Genomic DNA, 5,090 nt, shown 5'->3' on the forward strand with positions numbered 1-5,090 from the left:
GAGGGTTTATCGGGATTCTCAGGAGATAGGAGCCCTTCTCCAGCACGGAGCAGGGAGGGAGGGCTGGCTGGGTGGTGGTGGGGGGCTACCAGCCCAAATTGAGCAGGCTGTTTTCAACCAGTAATTTAACGAACATAATTTCTGCTCCTCCCCTCCAGACAGTATTTTTAATCAAAGCATTCGCTTGTCAGGATAAATGTCCTCTCTGGTTCCTTCTGTAAGTCCCAGAAGGTGCAGACCTGGCTTTCTGCAGCAGGATTGGCCCAGCTGGTGGTGGCACAGTGAGCCCTAACTTTTCCCCTAGTGAGGCTCATCCCTAATAGCACTTTCCTGGGCAGATATTCACTGACTGATACACGAGTTGAGCTCAGAGGGTCTTTCCCCCCCCCCCATTTTTTTGTTTGGGTTGGTTTTTTTTATTTTTGTTTGAGTTTATTGTTTGTTTGTTTGTTTTTGTCTTTTTTGGGGGGAAGGGAGGGGGGTTAGTTTGTTTTTTTCCACATCTCTAGACGTTTATTCTCAAAAACGGCCAGCAACTTGGCATTCCTAAGTAGTCAATGGCTTAAAATAATTCTGAGATTGGATAGGGAGGAAAAATGGAGCTACCTACATGAAGCAACATTAGGATGCAGCCTCATAGGTTTTGCTTCCTAAGGTTTAAACCCTCAGGACCCACCTCGATGACAGTAAAAGGGACAGAGTCACTTCAGCTGTTACACAGGAAGAGAGAAGTACGTTGGATTTATGTCCATGCAGCAGCATGAGGTATACGGCCAGGCAGGATTAAGTGTGTTGGATTTAGTCTGTCCAGCTGTAGATTTAGTCTATCCAGCTGTAGCAAGAGCAACAGTGAGGTTGTCAACCCACAGTACAAAACATCTGGAGCCACACCTGAGCATCATCCTTGAGTATTGTGGCTTAGTGTCACTCAGCTACCCCAGCCCACATGGCAACCACCCTTTGGCCGAAGTCAGCAGCATCAGCATTTTCAATCCCCTGTAACTCCCTCTTGAAGCAGTCTCTGGTGTGAGACCAGCACCCACCAGATGCTCTCTGCGCCTTCTGTGATGGGATTTTGTGCTTTTCCTTTCTGACTTTATGCACAGGGGTAGAATCAGAAAAAGTTTGCAGGCACATGTGCCAGATTGGGTTTTCCATTGCTTATAATCACAGAAACATTGAATGGTTTGGGTTGGAAGGGACCTTAAAGATCATCTCATTCCAAACCCCTGCCAAGGGCAGGGACCCTTCCATTATCCCAGGTTGCTCCAAGCCCCATCCAGCCTGGCCTTGGACACTTCCAGGGATGGGGCAGCCACAGCTTCTCTGAGCAACCTGTGCCAGGGCCTCCACCCTCACAGAGAAGAGTTTTTTTTCCTAAAATCTGATCTAAACCTTCTTTCTTTCAGTTTGAAGCCATTTCCCCTTGTCCTGTCACTCCAAGCTCTTGTAAATAGTCTCTCTCCATCTTCCTTGTAGGTTCCCTTCAGGTACTGGAGGGCCCAACTAGATCATCCCAAACCCTTCTCTTTTCCAGGCTGAACAAGCTCAATTTTCTCAGCCTTTCCTCATAGCAGAGGTGCTCCATCTCTCTAATCAACTTGATGATCCTCCCCTGTGCTCGTAATGAACTTACTAATTTCCTATTTTCTTCACTCAAACCCAATAGCCTGATTTTTCTGGAGTCCATGGAGCTCCAAAAAGCTACTGCGGGCTCATTTGCATCCCTTCAACAGGATTCTTGAGACAAGGGGAGCTTACAGTGAACTGCAAATACTAACCCCACACATGTGCACACATGCAAGCAGCATCCTCTGGGCCATTGTCTAGGGTATGATGGACATGGTTCTCCAGCTGCAGGAGTTCTCACACACAGAGGAGAAGGTGAGTGGGACATACATATGCTGCCCAGGGCAGTGGTGGAGTCACTCTTACTGGAGGGATTTAAAAGCCATGTAGATGTGACACTTGGGGACATGGGTTAGTGGTGGCCTTAGGAGCGCTGGGGGAACAATTGGACTTTTCATCCATAGCCAGCAGGCTTCAGCCTGGGGCTTTGGCATTTGCCTACCAGTACTTTTGCATCTGTGTTTGCATACCCAGGTGACTATGTTTGCATGTTGACCCCTGGAGATGTGTGAAGACCACACCTTGTTTTACTTGCAATGGAGAAACCAAAACAGATCTTTCTGAGAAGACCTTCAGAGCCAGTTTCATTTATTTCTCTTTCATTTATGGCTCCTTCTCCTCCGTACAGGACAGCTTCCCTCAGATTAGTGGAAATCCCACGTGATGGGGACTCAACAGACGTGGGTTCAAATGGAGTGTTTAGGTGGCAGTTCTGAAGTGCTGATGAAGGGAAAGCAAGACTAGAAATACAAAACATGGTGGGCAGAAGGAGTCATGGGAGATGGTTACTGCTCATCCCCAGCCACATCTGTGGTTCAAATTTGCTGCTGTGTCCTCAGACCCCAAATAAAAACGTGGAAGGGCTCATGCAATGGGATGCAGAATTCCTGGAGCGTCTTGGCTCTTAGAGGTCCTACCTGGACATCTCATGCCCTGAATTTACTTGTGCTCTCACCTCTTCCTCCTCAGCCTCCTCTGCCTGAGGTGGACCGGCTGCTGTCCCTGCGCTGCGAGTGGCTGTGATTTCGTCTCAGTCATCATTTCTATTGTTATCTGCCCATTATCTGATCCTCTCCCAGGCCTGGCCAGGAAACATCCTTCTGTCTCCGTCTTCGACGGCGCTCCATCCTCTTCCTCCTTGGAGAAGACAAAAGCCAAACAAGCTCGTAATGAATCAGACGTTTCCCTTCCCACTTTGCCCCTTATTTCCCCCTCTCATTTTTCACGCGGGCCAATTTCTGCCTTTTCCCTCCTGTTTGTTTGGGATGTGGCCTGTGCTCAGCATCCCGGGGAGTCTGTCTGGCTCCTCTCGGTGTCAGCGGGAGTTCAGGGGTGGGTGAGGCTGATAGGGCTCCTCTGGCCCCCTCTGCATCCTCAAACCTAACGCCTGCAAGAGGCTTGGCCTCCTGACACCGGGGCATGGGATCAACTCCAGGCCAAGCTGGAGGTTCATGTGGGTTCAGAAAAGCAACTGGACGGTTGGGTGGAGGAAAAATATTCTATCAAGGGCGATTAAACTTGAGATCAGCTTATCCAGCTCAGGATGTCACGTGGTAGTAACTTGCTGGAGGCTGGAAGAGAGTGTTGGGGAAGCACTGCTCTGTCCATGCCCCGGTTTTGTATTCCTTCGTAGCATTCCTGGAGGAGAGGTGGGACACTCACCTCTATGGACACAACAGGTTTTGGTTTGGCTGTAGAACGAGATGGGACAAAGCTCTGCCCATGAAACCCAGCACTCCTTGGCCTCTGGCGAGCTCTTCCATTTTCTGTGTCCCCAAACAACACTGAGTCCCATTTCCAAAATTCTCTGGGATGTGCATTGCTTCTAAGCCAGGTGGTCCTGGTCTTCCCTGGACCTGGTCAGGGTGGCCGTGTTGGGGGTCTGAAAACAAAGGGACGCTTGTGAGGTGTTATGGCTCACCTGACACACCCACACCAGCCCCCATCTAAACAGCAGCTCCCTCTCCTTCACCTCTCCCCACTACCCAACACTTTGGCTCTTGTGTTAATTATCCAGCTTCTCTTGGGAGCCAGAGGCCAGGGAAAAGCTGGAGAGCCCTGCAGTCCAGGGTCAGTGATGCTGTGGGCTTGGTCATGTCTTTCAGGTAAGATTTAGGTCTTGGGAAGCTCAACTGCTTGTTGAGAAGCTCAGCTGAAGGTTGCTAAGGGCAAAGGCCATGGCAAAGACTTCACTAAAAATGTGGCTGACTGTGGGTCAGTGCCAAAGGTTGTTCCTGGCCTTATGTCCTTGACTGGAATAGCTTGGTGAAAAGGCAAGGATCTGCAGGGAATGTCCCCATTTCTGAAACTTTCTTGCTCTTTTCAGAAAATGAAGGTGAAAAACAAGACACACGCATACAGACACACCTAGATGAGTGTCCCCAAATATAGATTCCGTAGTGATTTTTTTATTATGAGTTTTCATTGTAAACAGAAAGGAACAAATCATAGAATCATTAAGCTTGGAAAAGACCTCCAAGATCAAGTCCAGTCTATTACCCATCACCAAAACCATATCATGAAGTGCCACATCTACTCATTTTTTGAACACTTTCAGGGATAGTGAATCCACCACTTCCCTGGGCAGCCTATTCCAATGCTTCCAATTCCAATTCCAAGCCTTCAGTGAAGAAATTTTTCCTAATATCCATCCTGAACCTCTCCTGGTGCAACTTGAGGCCATTTCCCCTTTTCCTATCACTTGTTGCCTGGGAGAAGAGGCCAAATCCCAGAAAAAAAAAAAGATGAAAACATCCTTATTTCCTTACCATTATAAAACCTCTCAACTCTTTTCCTGTCATTTCTAACCAGGTCACACAACTTAAACCAGAGAGGTCTTCTCTCTGTGAATGCACAGATAGATTGTTACTAGACACTGGGAAAGCCACGTTGCTGCTTTAAAGAAGATCCCGAAAAAAATGAGAAAGGGCATGAAAAAAAGGGCTACAGAGATTATGTGAAGAGGAAGCTTTGACATGGAAGGCTCAGAAAATTTGTCCTGGTTGGCTTATCAGAAAAAGAGATGGAGAAGTGACTGGAAAAGAATTGCTTGGGGAGAAAAATGCCTGATAGGAAAAATCACCTTAATCTAGAAAAAAATGTCTTTCCCATTGCTGAAAAGCAGAGCTAAACCACTCAAGCTTATGGTTACTGCCGAGGATAGTCACTAGGCTACTCAGGTTCTTCATCCCTGGATACCTTTATATCAGGAACAGATGCCCTTCTGGAAGCAATGCTTTAGCCAAGTGCAAGCTGTTGAGTTACAGGCAGGAGCTACATCCAAATACCATACTTAGAGTGCTGAAATGTCATGGGTTGAGCTTTGGTGGATGGAGATTTCAGTTGGATTTGCTTCAGTAAATCCAGTTTATGAGAGCTGTGACATTTATTCCTTGTTTGAGGGCACAGCAAATCAAGGTGTTGGAGAAACCACAGTGAGAATCAAGAACCACAAAATCATC

Source organism: Pseudopipra pipra, chromosome 3, assembly GCF_036250125.1.
Source record: "Pseudopipra pipra isolate bDixPip1 chromosome 3, bDixPip1.hap1, whole genome shotgun sequence".
Taxonomy (NCBI): Eukaryota; Metazoa; Chordata; class Aves; order Passeriformes; family Pipridae; genus Pseudopipra; species Pseudopipra pipra.